The following is a 23262-nucleotide window of genomic DNA, read 5'->3' on the forward strand; positions in this document are numbered from 1 at the left end:
GGGACCAAAATACCAATTTGCTGTCCTGTAGTCTGTAGTTTTTTAGATCTGACGGTAGACAGAATAAAGTTTCTTTTACAGAAAAATAAAATGAACAATCATTTAATGTCTTCTCTCGTAGTTCCACGAGAGAGTATAGATACTGAAATGCGATCTGAAAGATACAAAAACAAAAAAACTTTCATAAAGAAACACAAACACTGAACCGGCCATCTTAAATTGAGATTAGTTTTCATCAAATAGTGAAAACATTTAATCACTCAAAAATAAACGACTTGACACATGAATATACTCTACACTATCTCGTCACGGGATACCCCAGGTTACAGTTTGGGCATTAAGGTCAAATGCACCCTTCCCTAACGGAGATGGGTCGGGACAGGTCAATGAGAAGTGCTAGAAAGTTTCAAGGACCCGTGTTAAGGCACAAGGAATATAATCTTCTCAGAGCAGGGAAGTGTAATTACTGATCTTGTAATGCTCCAGTTCCTTTCAAATAGTAATTCCAAACTTTCACGAATAGAGGAAGCTCTCTCGAAAGTCGTAGGATAACAAAGAAAGTAAATAAACAAAGGAATAAAAAAAAATACCTTTCCACACACACAGAAAAGATAAAAAAAATTCCAAACTGCAAAAACAGTAAAATTCATAGAAATATCAAAATGAAAAATATTTTTCAAAAACTCATAAAAATCTAAACACGAATAAAGGAACGTGGAGATTCACAAAACAAACAGGAAAAAGTATTGAGTAAATAAAGATAAAAAAAAAATAAGAATAAAAATACAATAACTTAAAAAAAAAAAAGCCACGATTCCCAAACCATCTCAAAAAAACGAACGTCAAAATTTCACCCCATTAAAAAAAAGGAATAATATATAAGTTTCTTTTTTTTTATTTCTGTTGGACCGACCTCCATTTCTTTTCGTCCGGAAGATGTGATTGATTTTTATAAAGGGATCCACCAAAGCGGAATGTGGGTCCCTCCGAATTAAAAGGGAGAGAGAGAGAGAGAGAGAGAGAGAGAGAGAGAGAGAGAGAGAGAGAGAGAGAGAGAGAGAGAGAGAGAGAGAGAATGTTTATCCAAATATCTTTAACACTGGTTTCATATATATATATATATATGTATATATATATGATAGTATATATATATATATCATATATATATATATATAATCAGAGAGAAACGGCCAAAAACCACACGTCCCTAGGCAGTGTCTTTTATAATGTTTTCGACGTTTCGTAATTAATTTACAGAATTATATCTCTGGGCTCCACATAAGAAAAAGATAAAAAAAAACATTTAAAAGTATAGTCTAAAAGTTCTTTTAAAATACATTAGAGTAAAAATGAAATAAATGAGAATAAAAACACAACCAGCCTAGAGGTGAGAGAGCAAGGAAACTTAAATGGAAAATAATAAAAAAAAAGACAGCCTATCGATTGTGTGGTATTCGTTCGTATTCCTTCTGATTATGTTGCTTGGAGTAGTTCCCTGTGCCTTTACATTATATATATATAGTAAATAGAGAGAGACAGAGACAGAGACAGAGAGAGGGCTATGAATGAATATATATATATATATATATATATATATATATATATATATATATATATATATATATATATATATTACTTTCATGCATATATGTTTATGCAAAACAGGCTTATAATCTCACGATGCAAAGTAATTGTTTATGAAATAAATTCTCAAAACTGGCTACTCATTAAAATTTTTGTGAGCATATAAAGACGAATGTCACGTATAAGTTCAGTTCGGTGGGCGCTGAAAACAGACGTATGCTACTTTTGCGTCAAATACAATATTAACACCCAACTCCCGACCCCAAACCCGACCCCGACCCCACTCAATTCGACAGCGAATAAATGACAACTCCCAGACAGTAGATGTCTTCCAAACGGATTCCTCAGTGGGGAAATAATTAAAGAGCCAGTCCACTCCTAGGGAGGAATAGAAGGACGGAAACCGTCTCGGCGGCGAGTTACCTAAACTGTTTTTGTTGAAGAGTTCGGGATGGTCGATCAATTCTCTTTTCTTTCCCTTTTCCGCAGTCATTTCCCCTTCCTTTGAGTCAGAGAGGGTGGGGGTGAGGGAAGGCGGACAGGGGAAAGGACAAAAGTTTATAGAAAGGAGAGAGAGAGAGAGAGAGAGAGAGAGAGACAGAGACAGAGAGAGAAGAGGTAGAGACTTTCCTGTATATGTGGGAGAGAGAGCCCCACTCGAGGTTAATTGATAGTCGGGTGACTTTGGCGTTTGCTCTGAGTATGCCTCTTAGTTTATTCTTGTTTTCTTTCTTTCAGTTCCTGATGCTTCTCTTAGTTTTAAAAGGAACTGGAGAGCATTTGTTTCTCCTCCTCCTTATTCTTCTTCTGTCCTCAGCTCAGTATACAAACGAGAGAGGAGAGAGAGAGAGAGAGAGAGAGAGAGAGAGAAACCATGCAGCCATTCGTTCTGCAGGTATTTAAAGTAACGTTTATTTTACGACAATGGAAAAAGGAGTTCTATCCTTGAAAGTAAAAGGGATTCTAGAGTCAGTATTTTCTTTTGAACTTCCATTTACTGAGAGAATTCATTAGTAAATAAACGCAATATCCTTGTGAATCCAAAATCTGTATTGTTGTGCAGTGATCCTTTGGATTATATAGTACATATATATAAATACATATATATATATATATATATATATATATATATATATATATATATGTATATATATATATAGATATATATATAGATATATATATATATTATATATATATAGATAATATATATATATATATATATATATATATATATATATATATATATATATATATATATATATATTATATATATATATATATATTATATATATATATATATATATATATATATATACATATATATATATATATATATATATATATATATATAGTATATATATATATATATATATATATATATATACTATATATATATATATATATATATATATATATATATATATATATATATAATACAGTCTTTTACTTTATAAAGACATGCTCCATCTCATCTCGATTCGTAACTTGAATATATAGCCAAAGGGGACCAGCTCCCCAATTTGGTTTGGGACGAGAAGCACAGACCTAATTTTCCTCGAACCTTGCTCTCTCTCTCTCTCTCTCTCTCTCTCTCTCTCTCTCTCTCTCTCTCTCTCATTTTGCATTCAGTCATTGCTTCCATCCGACCTCTTCTTAACCTGTCAGTCAATTTGTGCTTGGAAGTTCAATCCCCAATCCGCCCCTCGCCCCCTCCTCTAGACTTTATGGGTGGTTTGTCCCCAGGATGTCAGTGCTCTCGCTCTCTCCTCTCTCTCTCTCTTAGCCACTTCCCCTCGCGGTCCGTGAAATATAAAAAGTCAAGGGAAAAGAGTAAAAGAGACAGAAATTTGTTCGACGATTCCAACTTCAAAGAACAAAAAATATATACATTCAGGAAACAAAAACATTTATTTTTGGGAATAAACATTTTCAGGAAAGAAAAACATATATATATATATATATATATATATATATATATATATATATATATATATATATATATATACGACAAAAATGAAGTCGAAATTAGTAAACTGTGTTGAAAGAGATTTTAAAAGGATTTCCCATAATAATAGTTTTCTTTTTACGAAAATAAATAAAGAAAACGTCATCAAAATTAATGGCTAGCTCCAGCAATTCAACAAACCTTTCGGTATACGACGTTTTCCTTTATTTCTGAATCTTATTCTTGTCGCTGCATACATTTATGCCTATGAAATAGTATTCAAAGCAAATAAACGAGAAATATAAAGAAAATATGGAGCGCCCACAGTTAAGTTGGCCACGGGTTTCGTCTTCTAGGTAATCGGTGGACGAATACAAACAAGATGGCGGCCGTTTGTTTTGGCACCAGTTTCGAAAATATGTAAAGTAATATAAAACCCAAAAACCTATAAAAACGGTAAGGGGGGACCTTGTTATGAACCGAGGTGGGGGGAGAAGACAGAAGAAAGGGTAAATGTCCTTTGGTAAGCGGGGACCTATTGGGAAACCAGGGTTTTTGGGTAGGGAGAATACAAAGACGACTACAATGAACACTAGGAAAATCATGAAATGGCTGTGTGGATGACCTCCTACTCTACATTCGTTCCCGGTTCGGTCTGGCTAAATAAACTGTCCCCCTACTCAGTTTAGTTAGCCAAGGGTAATCGGTTCATGAGATGATCGTGGCCTAGGTAACTAAACTGTCACCCTACTCGACATTTGTAGCCTAAATATATGGGCTATCAGCCTAAGTGGACGTTCGGGCATGAGGTGTGTGGACTAGGTAACTAAACTGTCCCCTTACTCTACATTAATAGCCTGAGCATATGGGATATTACCCTAAGTGGACGTTCTGTTCATGAGATGCACATTCTAGGTAACTAAACTGTCCCCGTACTCAACATTCGTAGACCGAACATATGCACTGTTAGCCTAAGTGAACATTCGGGCATGAGATGTGCTACCTGGCAAACTAAACTGACCCTAACCAAAGGAACCAACCTAACCAGACTTAAGGAGCGTGCCCTTACCTAGCTGGGGAGCTTCGCCCCCCTGGACCCCAGTATTGCGACCTAACCAAAGGAACCAACCATACCACACTTAGGTCGCGTGCTGTAACCTGGTCGGGGGGCTTAGCCCCTCTGGACCCCCCAGTATGGTATGAAAACAGTGATTGCGACCTAACCACACGAATCACCCTAACTTTACTTAGGATGCGTTCCATTACCTAGCCGGGGGGCGTGGGTTCTGTAAGTAAGCATTGTACTGCTACAATTTTAGCAATCATTTTATTAACATGTGCCGTTACTTGTACGTTCGGACATGACTGGCACTGGTAACTTCTTACGGATATGTAAACACACTGAATATTTCCTAAAATACATGGATTAAAATTATGACCGAGTTCATAGTTCGAACACGTGAACTGCTAGTGAACGTGAATGTCCGGATATGGTGAGCAGCCCTGACTTCAGTTTGCCAATAAAAACACTGACCTGCTGAATATTACATACTTGGTTTCAACCTTAACAAATGAACATATCGTACATATACATCGATTAACATACCTTAATATTGTGAGTTGTTAAATCCGTGGTCGGCCCGAGAGTCCCCCCAGAAATATTGTCAAGCCACTAAAATCACCGAGAAGGCCAGTCTTCATCAAATAAACGAGCAGTGATCGTTCATCATGGCACAGAATGAAAAGGTCCGGTATGGTAACTGGAATGGCAGCGGCAAATTGCACATGCGCAGGATACGATGTGGAAGAAGCGGACATGATGAATGTTTATATGCTGACACACAGGAACAGAGTGGGGTCGAAGCATGGTTGGGCAGGGTCGAGTCAGGGAACTACTTATCTTGGCGGACGGATTAAGGGCCGGGCAGAAGGTGTTGCGTGGCCTGGCCACGGGTTTCGTCACGGTATAGGTGGTAGAAATGAATAAAAGGGGCCTAGCATAAAATCAACAATTGGCAGGATTTTTATAAAAACTGATAATAAATAACGGAGCTCCTACAGTTTAGTTGGCCAAGGGGAACATTTGCTAGGTAATCGGCGGACGGATACAAACAAGATGGCGGCCATTTGTTGTGGCGAAAGTTTTGAAAGTCTGACAGGTCACAGCATGTTTGGGCAGGGTCGGGTCCGTGAACTACTTACCGTGGCGGAATGATTATGGGCCAGGCAAAAAGGTGTTGCGCGGACTGGCCAACTAAACTGTAAACTACCCGAAAATATAAACAATAAATATTTCAGTTAACTTAAATTTACGAATATTTCAGTCTCAGTAAGAGGAAATGAGTAACAATGGTAAATAGTCTATACTTCTCAATAACAGTTGCTTAGAAGACCTGGAGATAGCAGATGGTAGGATGGTGAATCCTTAGACATAGATGCTTTTTAGTTTGCGACGATAAGCACTAGCAATTGCATAAATATACCCATACGCATAGGCAAATATATAGGATATATTTTAGTGCGTATATATACTCGCAATTTAACAACAGTATTCGAGACATTCACAACAGCATAGCTACTTGCCAGTTTATTATTGTCCTCTCTCTCTCTCTCTCTCTCTCTCTCTCTCTCTCTCTCTCTCTCTCTCTCTCATTTGCATTAAGTCCTTGCTTCCACAGACCTCTTCTTAACATGTCAATCAATTATTCCTGGAGACTCTAACCCCCAAAATCCGCCCCTCTCCCCCTCTAGACTTTATGGGTGATTTATCTCCAGGTTATCACTGCTCTCTCTCTCTCTCTCTCTCTCTCTCTCTCTCTCTCTCTCTCTCTCTCTCATATGCGAAAAAGATGAATAAAAGAAGAATAGAAATAGGCCCTCTATTTACCCCTGGAATTGATAATGAAGATGATGATACAGAAATAAGGGTTGAAAATATTGAATATTTATCAGACATACATATTAATGAAGCTGATATTGTGCACACTATTAATGAAATTAAAAATGGATCAGCAGCTTGGCCAGATGGTGTCCCTGCCATTTTGTTAAAGAAAGTAGTTCATTCTATCGTAAAGCCGCTTGCAATATTATTAAGGCAAACTGTAGATACAGGCAAGATTTATGATGATCATAAATTAGCATATATTACCCCTACTTTCAAAAGTGGATCAAGACTAGAGGCAAGTAATTATAGGCCTGTGAGTCTAACATCACATATTATGAAAGTGTACGAAAGGGTAATGAAGAAAAATATTATGAAACATTTAATAAAAAATAATTTGTTTAATATAGGACAACATGGTTTTGTACCCGGAAAAAGTACACAAACACAACTGTTAGTCCACCGTGAGAACACATAAAAATATGATAAACGGAAAAGAAACAGATGTAGTTTATCTAGACTTTGCAAAAGCTTTTGACAAGGTAGACCCTAATATATTAGCGGAAAAAATTAGAAAACATAATATAGTGGATAAAGTAGGAAGATGGATAAAAGAATTATTACATGACAGAAAACAGATAGTTATTGCAAACGATGAGAAATCGGATGAAGCTAAGGTAATATCCGGTGTTCCACAAGGTACGGTGTTAGCTGCATTACTGTTTGTTATTATGATTGCAGACATAGACAGTAATGTTAAGGACTCGGTAGTGAGTAGTTTCGCCGATGACACAAGAATAAGTAGAGAAATTACTTGTGATGAAAATAGGAACTCGCTACAAAGAGACCATAACAAAGTATATGAATGGGCAGAGGTAAATAGGATGGTATTTAACTGATAAATTATGGAGATAAAGAAGGAAAGCTATATGCATATAGGGTACCTAATAACAAGACAATCACTAATAAAGAAGCAGTTAAAGACCTTGGTGTGATGTTGAATAGGAACATGTTATGCAATGATCAAATAGCAATTCTATTGGCAAAATGCAAAGCAAAAATGGGAATGTTGTTACGGCACTTCAAAACAAGAAAAGCTGAACACATGATTATGCTTTATAAAACTATGTTCGTAGTCCACTTGAATATTGCAATATGATATGGTACCCACACTACCAAAAGGATATTGCACAAATAGAGAGTGTACAAAGGTCCTTTCCAGCTAGAATAGAAGAAGTTAAGGATCTTGACTAGTGAGAAAGACTACAATTTTTTTTTAAATTATATAGTCTAGAAAGGAGAAGAGAACGCTACATGATAATACAGGCATGGAAACAGATAGAAGGAATTCCCGAAAACATCATGGAGCTAAATATATCAGAAAGAGCAAGTAGGGGTAGATTAATAGTGCCTAAAACTATAACAGGAAAATTACGGAATTTAAAGCACACAGGACAATAATCCACTACGCACCAGTATCGACAATACAGCGTCTATTCAATGCATTGCCAGCTTGTTGCATCCTCGTCCTTTAGTACTTAGGTCCCAAGAAGACAGGTATGGCGTCACGTTTCGTGGATGGCGGGAGATCGCCCAACAACTCCAAGAAGGTTCAACATAGTAGTATGAGAGAATAGTGTTTCTCAATAAATTACACTCCTCCCCCCTTAGGTTAACACACACACAAAAAAAAGTTAAATTTGTTCAATGAGTCTCCTAGGTTTCTTCCTTACTCTTGTAGATTTTCTTACAATGCCACCAGTATCACAATTACTGTTCTCTGATCCTAATACTTCTACATTGGGATTACAAATCATACCCGAGTTCTGAATAGGGTTATTTGTCTCTTTTAATCCTTGTACATTATGGGGAGAAGAAACTACAGGAACATAAGGAATCATTGTATCTTTTAATAGTGACTGTTCATCAGTTACTCTGGTATTATACATTTTTCTCTAAAATAACTGTGACAGGTGACGCTTCCTAGTCAAAATACCATTAACATCTACAGAAACTATATAATTCCTTTCACCAAGAACCTTGATAATCTTAGCTTACACCCATTCTGGTCCTTTACCAAAATTCCTGGCATATACTGCATCACCAACTCTGAATTTAGACTCATGAACATCAAACTCATCTCCTTGTTTAGGCATTATAACATCTAATGGAAATGGACCCTTAAACTTCCTTCCAAATAATAATTCAGCTGGGGAGCAGCCAGTAGAAAACTGTATTGTACGTCTATAGGTATACAAAAATTTGGCCATTCTCGTTTTTACAGGCAAATTACAATCAAACTTTTCGAAAATAGTTTTGAATATTCGTACACCCCGTTCTGCAAACCCCAATTGTATGGTCAGGATACTTTAAAGACAAAAGTTGCTTACGAATTAGTTCAAATTCTTTTTCCAGGAAATCTGGAGAATAAATTCGTAAGGCTCTTAAGAACAGGTTGCTGGCTACACCTATCTTGATAGCAATGTCATGATAGCTAAAGTAGTGAATGTATGAAAGTGAGAAGGTTGGTTTTCTGTATATAGTAAATTTGAATTCTGTCGTGTGTCTGATTATTAAAACATCAAGAAAAAGAATTTTTTGTCTGTTTCCCATTCAACTTTAAATTTGATGCTGGGCAATAATGCGTTTAATTTTGAAAGAAATTCATTAAAATTGCCCCACCTATGGATAGATCTCTTGGTATAAATACTACCTTTTCTGTAAACTTTTCTCATTCATATACCTGAAGAGAGAGATAGCAGTCTCTGAAATATAGTACTTTTCTCTCTATATTTTGGTGTTTTTTATGGGCTCCTTTTATTTTATATATATATATATATATATATATATAATATATATATATATATATATATATATATATTATATATATATATATATATATATAATTATATATATATATATATATATATATATATATATATATATATATATATATATATATATATATATATATATATATATTATATATATATATATATATATATATATATATATATATATTCGGGAAAAAACATTTTCAGTAAAGCAAAAAAAAATATATGTGTATTCATATGTATGTATGTATGTATGTATGTATGTATGTATGTATGTATGTATGTATGTATGTATGTATGTATGTATGTATGTATGTATGTATGTATGTATGTATACGACAAAAATACAAGGAAAGAAATTTCGGTAGAAAATTGAAGTCGAAATTAGTCGTGTTGAGAGAGATTTTAAAAGGGTATCCCATAGAAATAGTTTTCTTTTCACGAAGATAAATAAAGAAAACGTTATCGAAATCAATGGCTAGCTAAAGCAATTTAACGAACCTTTCGGTATACGACGTTTTACTTTATTTCTGAATCTTATTCTTATTGTTCCTTACATTTATAGGTATCAAATGAAATCTAAAGTAAATAAACGAGAACTCTAAAGAAAATATAAATAATAAACATTTCAGTTAACCATAATTTACGAATATTTCAGTCTCAGAAAGAGAAAAAAAGTAAAAATGATAAATTACCTTTCAACAACAGTTACTTAGAAAATCTGGAAATAGTAGATGGTAGGATGGTGAATCCTTAGACATAGATGCTTTTTTATTTTGCGACGATACGCACTAGCAATTGCATAAATATACCCATATTCAGGGGAAAATATATGGGAAATATTTTAGTGCATATATATACTTGTAATTTAACAACAGAATTCGAGACATGTATTCACTACAGCATAGCTACTTTGTCATGTATGTAAGACGTTATGTAACGAGCGCGGGAAATCTTAGCTCCGCGGACACGTTCAGTTCAGAGCTATTGCACTGTGTTGCATAATGGGTAAATGTTATAAGTATAACCAATTATTATTGTGTTAGTATCGAGTCCGACACAGGCTTCGATCTTATAAATTCTACCTTATGTATGTAGGATATGATTCCTTATTGTGTATACAGCTCCGGTGCTCATATATTTGTTATGATTCTATTATATACGCATTTTGTATTTTGTATATTCAACTACCCCCCTTCTTCAATGTAGTTTAGCCAATAAACACAAGTAAGGAGATATTGCTTTATTATTGTCGTATGGGTCATATAACTAATGCAAACCAAAAATAATGACGACAAAACATTGGCGACCCAGGTGACGAACTCGTAGCAGCCAAATGGAGCCTATAGCCTATGCCTAATCTCCTAGCCAAGAAGCGGAAGACGACGACCCCAGTCAGATGAAGTCTACCCGAAAACGAAGAATCTCAATTACCTAGATGCCTTCATCACACTCAAACCAGCAACCAAGCAACGCTGTGCCAAGTCAGGAGCGTCAACAATAAAAAAAAAAAAAGTTGGTTTAGAGGGTAAAAGTGCCAAGGTATGTCTATGCAAGTGCAGCCTACAAGGTAGAAAAAAGGAGAGAACTTCCAAATTCCCAGCCTAGTCTAAACTTCTTAGTATCACAGCAAACGTGCCGATAGATATCCAAAGGTTAGACAGCTTTAGTATCGGTGATGCTCCTAAATCAGTGGGTACAAGATGGGAAAAGTGGATAGGTAGCTTCCAAGTTTATTTAGAGCACTAGGGGAAATAAACGAAACGCAGCAGAAGGATTTGTTACTTCATACTGCAGGTTTAGAAGTTCAGGAAGTATTCAATACTTTGAACCTAACAGGTGATTCATTGCATGATGCAATTGAAGGGCTCACAAACTATTTTGCTCCTCAAGCAAATAAATACTTTGAACGTTATCAGTTCATAGAAGCATCGCAGGAATCAGGTGAGACAATAGATTCTTTTGTAACTTGGTTAAAGAAATTAGCTTCAACTTGTGAATTTGGAGATCTAGAAGACAGGTTAATACAGCAAATTATAGTAACGAGTCACTCGCAAGAGCTTAGAAAGAAGATGCTGCAAGAAAATAAGTTAAACTTGCAAAAGGTTCTGGAAATAGCAAGAGCAATAGAAACAGCTAATTACCAGTCCAATGTCATTGTAGGTAAGACTCATAATAACAGCAGTAGCCAGGTAAATCTTGTAGCCTATAAAAGGAGTTACCAACATGCAAAGAAAGGGCAAACAAATGAAACGAGTAAGCCTAGCCCAGCTATATCCAAGAATGACAAGGGTAAACCTAATGCATACTCACAGAAAAGTCAAAGTCACAGAGGGACACAAAAACCTCAAAAGAAATCGTGCTATAGATGTGGTAAACAAGATCATTATAGCAATAATTGGGATAAGTGCCAGCGTCAGGTCAGACGTGCAATAACTGCAGGAAGCGAGGTCATTTAACAAGTCAATGTAAATTTGATAAGCAAAATACCACAAAACAAATCAATAGGACCGTAAATTCAAATGGTGGCTCTAGCTCAAATGGAGAAAGTGTACATAAGACCACAGAAGTAGAACAATTTGCATTTCACATTAATTCTGTGAACAAAGATGCACAAGAACGTCTTATGGCTCAAATAGAAATAAATGGGAAACTCACACCCATGCAAATAGACAGCTGCAGATGTGCCAATAATTTCTAAAAGAGTAGCACAAACGATACCTAACTTAGTGGTAAGACCTTCAGACAAAGTGCTCAAAAGTTATAATGGTACAAACATAGAAGTAGTTGGTTCATCACAAGTGAAAGTTCAGTACAAAGATCAAGAGATAGGTAAGTACCATTGACAATAGTCAAGGGTCAAGGACAGACATTATTCGGAATAGATTGGTTAAGATGCATAAAAATTGATTGGCCTAGTATTCTAAGGGTTACAGGTGCAAAACAAGAACCAGCAGAAGAAATTTCATTAACTAACCTTCTATCAGATTACAAAGAAGTATTTGAAGACAGAGTAGGAACAGTAAAGAATGCACAAGCAGTCCTAGTTTTAAAGGAGAATGCTACTAGATTTTCTGCTCCAAGACCAGTTCCATATGCATTGAAAAAACTGTGGAAACTGAAATTAGAAGGTTAGAAAGTGAAGGTTCATGGGAAAAGGTAGATTATTCAGATTGGTCTACACCATTAGTTACAATTGTTAAGGACAACGGTCAAGTTAGGTTATGTGGAAATTACAAGGTGACATTAAATCCACAATGGCAAGTAGTACAGCATCCATTGCCAAATACTAAAGATATGTTTGCAACTTTGTCAGGATGCTCAGTATTTTCTAAGATAGGTCTTAGACAAGCATTTCAACAACTTTCCATGGATGAGAATTCCCAAAAGCTATGTACTGTAAACATACTTTTAGGGCTGTATCGTCCAAAAAGACTTTCCTATGGTGTTACTAGCAGTCCAGCAATATGGCAGCAAACAATGGACAAAATATTTGCAGGTATGTCAGGAGTATTAATTTTCATTGATGACATAGTCGCTGGAAAAAAAAAGAAAGGTTATGTGCAGTTCTAAAGAAACTAAAGTAACACAATATCAAGGTCAACCATAGTAAATGTATTTTAGAAGTTGACTCGGTAGAGTATTTAGGCTTCATTGTAAATGGTAAAGGTATTCATAAGACTCAAAGTAAGGTAAATGCAGTGCAGTCAGCAAAGTTACCAGAAAATGTAAAGGAATTGCAATCATTTTAAGGTTTAGTAACATTCTATGGAAGTTTCATTCAGAACTTAGCAACAATTGCTCACCCATTATACAATTTGCTGAACAAAGATGTAAAATGGAATTGGACAAAGGAATGTCAACATTCTTTTGAAAGAATCAAAGCAGAAGTGACATCACCCACATTCCTAGTACATTATCAAAAGGATTTGCCAGTAAAGTTGGTTTGTGACGCCTCAAACATAGGATTAGGTGCAGTACTAGCACATGTAATGCCAGATGGTACAGAAAACCAATAGCTTTTGCCTCTAGGGTATTGAACAAAGCAGAGAGAAATTACTCACAAATAGAAAAGGAAGCACTAGCACTAGTGTATGGAGTAAAAAAGTTCCATTTGTATCTGTTTGGCAGGAAAAGGCTCACATTAGTTACAGACCACAAACCATTATTGATGATTTTAGGTCCAAAGGCAAGTTTACAGATTACAACATTGAATATAGACCACCATCTAAGATGGGTAATGCAGAGGCTTTGTCGCAATTGCCTGTAGACAAAGCACCAGAACAACATGAGGAAAGTATTATATTGATTTCTGCATATAATTTACCTATTACAGCTTAGGAAATAGCACAAGGTACAAAGAAAGACCCAGTACTCTCAAAAGTAGTGCAAAGTCTAATAACTGGCAGAGATATTTGTGCAGATGTCAATTGTAAACCATACAAAGAAATTTGGAATGAATTGAGTGTAACACAAGAATGTATTTTGAGAGGATCAAGAGTAGTGATTCCAAATGCATTAAGAAATAAGAGTTCTATCAGAAATACATGCAGACCACCAAGGTATTGTCAGATCAAAGCCAATTGCTATAACTTATGTTTAGTGGCCAGGTGTTGATAGGGACAATGAAAATTTGGTTAAGAATTATATGAATTGTGCATTGCAACAGAATAACCCAAAACCAACAAGAATGCACCCATGGGAACTACCCAGATACCCGTGGCAACGTGTACGTATAGATTTTGCAGGTCCATTTTTAGGATACTCATATCTGATATTCGTAGATGCATATAGTAAGTGGCCAGAAGTTATACCAATGCAAACAACTTCATCGGTAGCAACTATAAGATCACTCATGCAAATCTTTGCAACGCATGGTTTGCTAGAAAGAATAGTGACAGACAGTGGCCCACAGTTTACTTCACAGGAGTTTAAGGAATTTCTGAATGTAAATGGTATACAACATACATTATCAGCAACTTATCATCCATCCACGAATGGTGAAGCAGAAAGATTTGTTCAAACTTTCAAACATAATATGAAGTGTAGACAAGCAAACTCTGGTAGCATCTCACATTGCGAAGTTCTTATTATCCTATAGAGCAACCATACATAATACTACGGGTGTAACACCTTATTCGTTGATGGGGAGGAGGATCAGGAATAAGTTAGATCTAATGTATCCAAGCTTGCAGAGTCAGTTAGAACAGAAAGGTTATGATCAAGTAGAAAAACTTGCCAATGTAAGACATTTCACTCCTTCAGGTTATGTCATAATAAGATCATACAATACACCAGAAAAATGGGTACAATGAGAAATTGTCAGGAAGATTGGTAATTTACATTATGATGTTAATGTCGGTGGAAAGATTGTAAAACATCATGTTGATCAGTTGCAGTCATTTAGTACAAGCGTCTCGGTGGTTTGGTTGGTATGGTGTTGGCGTCCCACCTTGGTGGTCGCCTGTTCGATTCTCGGCCATTCCATTGAGGAGTGAGAGATGTGTATTTCTGGTGATAGAAGTTCACTCTCAACGTGGTTCAGAAATCACGTAAAGCCGTTGGTCCCGTTGCTAAATAACCGCTGGTTCCATACAACGTAAAAACACCATACAAACAAACAAGTCATTAAGTACAAATCATACAGAAGTACAAGTTTCAAATACCTCAGACGTAAATAACTCAGATGTGCAAACTGCTCACCAAGATGTTCAACCACCAACTGTAAATATAGAAGAAAATCTTGCAACAGCTCAGAACACACCTATAGTACTCCCTAACAGAATGAGTAGAGGAAAACCTCCTGAAAGATTAGATTTGTAAATGTGAGGAACAGTCGTTTCTTAGTCACAGACAAAGGGGGAGGAGACTATCATGTATGTAAGACGTTATGTAACGAGCGCGGGAAATCTTAGCTCCGCAGACACGTTCAGTTCAGAGCTATTGCACTGTGTTGCATAATGCGTAAATGTTATAGGTATAACCAATTATTATTGTGTTAGTATCGAGTCCGACACACAGGCTTCGATCTTATAAATTCTACCTCATGTATATAGGATATGATTCCTCATTGTGTATATAGCTCCGATGCTCATATGTTTGTTACGATTTTATTATATACGTTTTGTATTTTGTATATTCAACTGCCCGCCTTCTTCAATGCAGTTTAGCCAATAAAAACAAGTAAGAAGATACTGCTTTATTATCGCCCTTCATCCCGGGATGAAGAATTGTCGTATGGGTCATATAACTAAAACAGACCCAAAATAATGACGACAAAACATACTTGCCAGTTTAATATTGTCCTCTCTCTCTCTCTCTCTCTCTCTCTCTCTCTCTCTCTCTCTCTCTCTCTCTCTCTCTCTCTCATACGGAGTGATACTAAACTTAAAATGGTCAGGTTTTTAAGTCAATTATGTAAAATTTTTATAAAAAAAAAAAAAAAAAAAAAAACTCCCCTTTTCTCCCTCCTTCTCATGCCAGTGCAAACACAGAAGATACTACAAGCAAAATAAGTACTTTATTCATAAACGTTTATGTTCGTTCGTATGGTGCTTTTACGTTGCACGGAACCAGTGGTTATTCAGCAACGGGATCAACGGCTTTACGGGACTTCCAAACCACGTCGAGAGTGAACTTCTATCACCAGAAATACACATCTCTCACTCCTCAGTGGAATGGCCAAGAATATAAACGTTTATGATATAGTCATCAGAAAACTTTAAATAGCAAACTAATTTACAACTACAATAATTTATAATTATGATACTGCATTTTTGCTGATTTTGACCTTTTTGCATTTTGGAAAAAGACAGTAAAGGACAAGAAGTCGAAAGTCTTCGTTGAATTTCATCTTTTTTCTTCCCTTCGTGGATTTTGTCTTCTGATATAAAACATCCGCTTCAGACTCCATTTTGAAATGAAACGCATTGTACTTCGAGTATCATTTTTATTATTATCCAAAATTAATAAACATATTTGCTACTGATACAAGTCTAACTTAGTCTAACACGTTTTTGATGTATAGAAAATCATTACAAGAATATTAACAAAATAAAAAATTAAATGGTGCATATTGTCATTCATTTATATTTATTGAATATTGTTTATTGACCACAAATAATTGCAAAATATCTTACATATATCGATATTCAAGATATATAAACTATACCTACCATTGTGAATTCTATATCCTTCATTTAACCTTACAGTCCGGCTAATTTAAGGATGCATCCCACCACACAAAAAAATCAATATGCATATGGACATGATACCAAAAACATATATATATATATATATATATATATATATATATATATATATATATATATATATATATATATATATATAAAAGCTTTCTATACTTTCCACGGGTAGTTGAAAGTGTACATTCCCAAAGACTTTTTCAATAGATGATCGTAAAAATATGCCAATTTGACCAAGTTATAATGTTTTTGATAATAATTTCTTTTTATTTTATTTTGTAAAATTATACCTTCAGCTCAGACGAGATGTTCTGGGATAGGGAGGTGTAGTATATATATACATCTTGTAGCAAAATTTCAAGTCAGACTGATGCTGCTGTTTCCAGTAGCCCAGAACTTACTCCAGTACTGACTCGCTACTAGAGCTACCGCAAGAGTTTCCATAAGTCATTTGTAACCCATTGAAGTGATGTGAAAAATGTTCCTGCAAAATTCGTTCAAAATGTATGGCGCCAAATGATGACTGTCAGGGGACATATCCGGAAATTACCCTAAAGCTACAGATAATGTCAAAGCCATAAGGAAGGTATATTTCTGGATATAATAAAAATAAATTCTAACAATAAAGTGACTGCTTATTCTGTGGAATATAATCTACAGAATACTAATTTTAGTCTTTAGAGTTGAAATGTAGAAAAATAGAGGATTTTATAAATTTCAACTGTGATATTAAACACCAAACTGAGATTTTGGCAGCTTTTCATTCCACAGGCGGGAGAGGTACCACAGGGGGATCATCCACTGACAATCCCACCTTCTTCAGATACTTGTAAGCATCTCTCATGAAGATTGCATACAGGGCCAAATCAATGATGAAATAGATAGGGAACAGATAGTCTATTATGGAAATCATGTTATTTACGTCATCCAAAATGGACGCCTCCACACCAAGTTAAACAAAACAAAAGGAGAGGCACAGCATGAACCAAGCTGAAAATAGTGAAGGATGTTGTTATGGCAAAGGACAGCTGTTTGGAGCGCTTTTGCAGAATCGAGGAGACGCTAGCTGGCTCTTCTAGGCTAATCGTACCTGGTTGCATTCTCTTGTGGCATATAGCTAGTCCCAGCAAGACCCAGCTGACTGTAATTGGCACGAATGATCCCATGATAATGATCAGATTAGACCAACTTTGAATAACTTCGATTGAGGCAGTACAGAAATAAGAGTGCTGTATCCTTACAACTTCTGACCTCTTATAGATGAAGAAACCGACAGCCAGGGCAAAGAACCACAAAACAAAGCGGGTGATTTGAAAGTGGTGGACCTAAGCTTGAGTTGGGGCATTGACTTGGATTCTTCTATGTAGGTGTTGATGCACATGCCGACTTGCATGCCAGAATACAGTTGAAATGATAGAGTAGCTAGACCGTTTCTAACCTGGCACAAGACGTAGCCAAAGATCCACGATCTGTTGTAGTAGGTCACCAGGTCGAAAGACAACACCAGCAAAGTCAGTATGGCTGCGAGAGTACGGGTTACGATGTAACCCTCTGCATGAGGACGTACTTTTTGGTTGTGTTTTGCCAGAAGGCTGATGGTATAGATGCTGCCAATTAGGGCTAGTACCAACAAAACGGCTTCTCCTGACAACAATTTTTAATTATTAAGGGAGTTAGTTTTCTTCCCAAGGGCTCTGATAAGTCTGTGGTGCAGTTTCTGGTCAACCGAAGTGCAGTTGGTGAAGTAGTTGTCTTCATAAACTTCGTAGACTGTTGGCTCCATCAGGAAAAATGATCCTGGCGCGCTCAGGTGAAAGATATGAGGCCTTCGCTTTCACCACTCCTGCAGGAGAGAAAGTTGAGCTTCCATTAGAGACAAGACACTGCTGGATTACTTAGGATTTGTAGAATAAACATACTGTTATATGTAACCCAGTTAAATTTTTAAGTATGTGACCAAAAGATTAAGGGAATTTGTTAAAAGAACAAAAAAGAATATATGAGCCTCATCATAGGATCTTTCATGTTCCATGAACAAACTAAAAACATGTTGGATAGGAACGATTTACACACACATACACAAACACACACACTCACTACACACACACACACACACACACACACACACATATATATATATATATATATATATATATATATATATATATATAGATGAGCTGATTCGATACAGTTTTGAATATGCTTTCCCGTGATATTCAGAAGTCCCGTGAAACCGTTATAAGTGATACTGTGTGTATGTGTAACAAAACAAGTCAACCGCCAAAGACGTTACAAGTTGGCGTGGCTTGAGCAGTTCAAGAGTGCCACGCATCTCTATATCCCTTCTTGATTGACCCTTGTGTCTAAGGAGCCAGAATAACCAATCAGCTTCTTGCATAACGATGCTGTGTAGGGGGCATTTGAAACAGGCTGCACTACAAGTCAGATCAGTTCATTAGCGGTCCCATACAGCACAGAGTGCCCAGTGCCCACAGTCCGCATTCTCGTTGGCCGCCACACAAAAGACGCGTGTGTCACCATGAGTGTCAATAACAGTCTGACCTGCCGTCCGGTTGTGCACTAGCATAGTTAACATAAGCAATTACAGTTAAAGGCCACCTGTGTAGCTAAGAAGAATACATCTGTGCATGTCCTACATTGCATGCATGCAAACTTATCTCTCTCCTGTTTTTTCCTTCATATCCCTAACCCACAAAATAACCGAGATCAGGTCATATATATATATATATATATATATATATATATATATATATATATATATATATATCTATATAGTATAATATAATTAAAAATCACTAATAATTAACGATCGATCATTAGAATGAAGAAATGTTACAACAAAGGTTACACTGTATATATAAAAAAAGAGTAATGTACAAGCATAAAAAACGGGAAAGGAAGCAATAAAAAATAAAAATAATAATACTTGCATCATGAAGGCACAAACATACACACTAAAATTTAAAAACGCAGCATCTCCGTGGACCTCTCGTTATTACTGAAGGGTTTAAGGTTTCAACTTTAAAGTGTAGAAGACTTTCTACTATTGCCAGCTCCATGGGGGCCACTCGAGTAGAGAGAATGGAAAATGAATCTAACCTTAGAGGGTGATCACTATTTTCTGCGTGATCCCGTATGGCACTGAATGGTGGTTTTGCTAAAAGCCTGTTTGTCCTAACTGATCTTCCCAAGTGTTCAACCATCGTACACGTGCTTGGCACTTTGTTTTCCCCACGTAAATTGCATTACAGCAATTGCACTCGTATTTATATACAACATGAGACTGTAGTTCTGGGGGTACGATGTCTTTAGTCTTCATTCAGAATTTCAGTTTATAAAAGAAATGCTTCAAAAAAACTGTTTTAATAATGCTTTTATAGATACATATGTTGGTAAACAGCTAGAAAAGTTATTGTGCCCGAAAGTTTCCATTTTAAAAGCCAATAAAGCAGTACTGTATATTACCATGTTTTTCTATGGTAATAAGAGTTTTTTTTTTTTTTTGTTTTTTTTTTTTTTTTGTTTTAAAAATAGACTACTAAAACGTTTTAAAGAGAATTTTATCCTCAAGTTTAATGTTAGGGTAATGTTCAAGCCTTAAGTAAACTATTGGTGGTTTGTTTAAGTACAAAGACATCGTACCTCCAGAACTACAGTCTCATGTTGTATATAAATATGAGTGCAATTGCTGTAATGCAATTTACGTGGGGAAAACAAAGCGCCAAGCACGTGTACGATGGTTTGAACACTTGGGAAGATCAGTTAGGACAAACAGGCTTTTAGCAAAACCACCATTCGGTGCCATACGGGATCACGCAGAAAATAGTGATCACCCTCTAGGTTAGATTCATTTTCCATTCTCCTCTAGTCGAGTGGGCCCCCATGGGAGCTGGGCAATAGTAGAAAGTCTCTACACTTCAAGTTGAAACCTTCCCCTCAGTAACAACGAGAGGTCCACGGAGATGCTGTGTTTTTAAGTTTTTAGTGTGTATGTTTGTATGCCTTCATGATGCAGGTATTTATTTATTTTTGTTTAATATTGCTTCCTTTCCCTTTTTCATGCTTATACATTACTCTTTTTTTTTATTATATATACAATGTAACCTTTGTGTAACATTGCTTCATTCTAATGATCGATCGTAATTTAGTGATTTATAATTTTTTTTTTCTTCCTGTGTTTTTGTATAGACCTGATGTTGGAGACAGTTACTCCGAAACCGGTAGTCATGAGAAAATAAAGGATGTTTTATGTACAAGTGCTGGTTTTACTCTATATATATATATATTATATATATATATATATATATATATATATATATATATATATATATATAAAACAAAATTTGGCACTGGCCATGGTCTGACCCAACTTAGATAATAGGGTAGGTTTACTAGTGACAGCTGCCGGTCTGTAACTTTCACTATGCCTTTAGAGGATTTGTCTGAAACAATTTAATACTAAATTTAGGTAAACACAAGACAACTGCACTCACCTATGAAGTACGATTTATAACAGTGACTGGCTGCCAGGGATCAAACGAAATTGGGTCACTCACGACATGCGTGAATTGAGCGCGTTCTGTTCCCGTCTCCTCTATGTATGTGGCACAGTTGAACGTGTTCGGTTTGGGAATACCTTTTCGCGCATTAAACTAAAATTTTCCTTCAACACGAACAATCTAATTCAGCTCTCAAAGAGCACTATAGTTTCTTTCACCAATTTCTCAGAACACGAAGGCAGAGAGAATTTTCACTGCTTGAGAGTGAACGCGAGAGGCTCTCCCAACACCAAGCACACTGAAACACCACTTGACTGAGTCTGCAGATGACATCCAAGTAACAGGCGTCGCTTACAATGGTCCGGTTGAGTGACATCATGTTTACACTGACGTTTGGTTGTTGGGCTTCGCAAGCTATTCAATTACAGGGGACATAATCGTCATTACAGCCCCTTTATTTATTTATTTATTTTTCTATTTATCTGTTTATTTATTTACGAACGCGATATATAAACATAACGCTGATAACACTCATTTTTTTTACTTTCTTTTCACTTTCATTTTTTTGTTCTTGCTTAATTTGACATAAGTGTTAAATGATCATATTTCGTTACTTGTAAATAACTGGCTTTCTTGCCGCTTTGAGTATCCGCTTCATAATGTAAACATGAAGTGGGTCGAAACATCTCTCTCTCTCTCTCTCTCTCTCTCTCTCTCTCTCTCTCTCTCTCTCTCTCTCTCTCTCCCATGATCACCCGAGATATCTTGTTAGCAGGGTGGGACTATGGCGTCACTGATCGTCTTTGGTTTTCCTGTTCTCCTTCGGTATTATTTCCGAGGTAGAAGGAATTAGCTAATAAACGAAAATTATAGCTTAATGTTTGTGCCTATAAAATCACGGTGATGATAAAAATTCATATATATATATATATATAATATATATATATATATATATATATATATATATATATGTATATAGTATATATATATTATATATATATTACATATATATATATATATATATATATATATATATATATATGTGTGTGTGTGTGTGTGTGTGTGTGTGTGTGTGTGTGTGTGTGTGTTTGTGTGTATTGATAGATAGCTATTTAGATAACATATAACTCCTTCTTCATTTTGGATAAAAGAATCATTGTATTTAGAGTATCATTTTTATAATCATTCAAAATAAACAACCCTAAATGTGGTATAGATACAAGTCTAGCTTATCGACTTCATAATTAAGTTTTCAAAGGACAGAATGTCCTTACATAAAAAAAGGAGAAGAAGCAAGGAAGAAATAACTGGGTACTTATTTTTAAGAATAATTATGGAGGTAGAAAAAAGAAGGAAAGAAATTATACATATTGGATTTGGCACTCCTTTATACTTCTTGATATCTGTACTTTGATCACAAATATATGCAATATATTTTATCTATATTTTATTCCGAAATATGTAGGAAAAAAGTATCATCACGAATTCTACTTCCTTTATTAACAAAAAAGATAAAAAATCTTGACATGCTATGTCAGAGTCATAAGGAAGATTTATCTCTGGACATTATAAAAATAGATTCAGGCAGGAAAGACACCGCTTCTTCTGTGGAGTATAATCTGCAGAACACAAAATATCCATTTGGGTGAATATCATTGAAAACTGAATTTAGTCTGTAGAGTTTAAATGAAGAAAAATAGAGGATTTTATAAAGTTAACAATGATATTCAACACCAAATGGAGATTTTGGCAGCTTTTTCATACATCCCTGAGAGGTACCACAAGGGGATCATCCACTGACAATCCCACCTTCTTCAGATGCTTGTAAGCATCTCGCAAGAAAATTGCATACAGGGCCAAATCAATGATGAAATGCATAAGGACCAGATAACGCATTATGGAAAACATTATAATTATGTAATCGTAAATGTGCTCCTCCATACCAAACTTAACCACTAGGAGAGGCACAGCAATAACCAAGCTGAAAATAGTGAAAGATGTTGTTATGGCAAAGGACAGCTGTTTGGAGCGCTTTTGCAGAATCGAGGAAACGCTAGCTGGCCCTTCTAAGCTAATTGCGGCTGGCTGCGTTCTCTTGTGGCACACAGCTAGCCCCAGCAAGACCCAGCTGACTATAATTGGCACGATCATTGTCAAGATGTCATGTAGAATAGTGAAGTATCGACTAACGCCGGAAAAACAGGCCAAAGAGGGCTGCATCTCTAGAACTTCTGAACTCTTGAAGACGAAGAAACCGATAGCCAGGGCGAAGGACCATGAAACGAAGCTGGTG

General features: G+C 35.9%; 1 protein-coding gene across 3 annotated transcripts in view; it reads right to left on the minus strand.

The window, feature by feature from the left end:
- The window catches only part of LOC135212964 (uncharacterized), an 81006-nt gene extending 59717 nt beyond the window's left edge, over positions 1 to 21289 (minus strand). The window contains exons 1-2 of one of the 3 annotated variants that reach the window (XR_010314042.1): positions 20964 to 21289; positions 18148 to 18292 (exon numbers count right to left, since the gene is read on the minus strand). The gene's annotated coding sequence lies outside the window, so the exon portion shown is untranslated. Of the gene's footprint in view, positions 1 to 18147; positions 18293 to 20963 lie in introns of those variants that run through there. The other 2 variants (XM_064246722.1, XM_064246720.1) reach the window with 2 other exon arrangements.
- Between the last annotated feature and the right edge of the window lie 1973 nt (positions 21290 to 23262).

This window comes from Macrobrachium nipponense, chromosome 42, assembly GCF_015104395.2.
Source record: "Macrobrachium nipponense isolate FS-2020 chromosome 42, ASM1510439v2, whole genome shotgun sequence".
Taxonomy (NCBI): Eukaryota; Metazoa; Arthropoda; class Malacostraca; order Decapoda; family Palaemonidae; genus Macrobrachium; species Macrobrachium nipponense.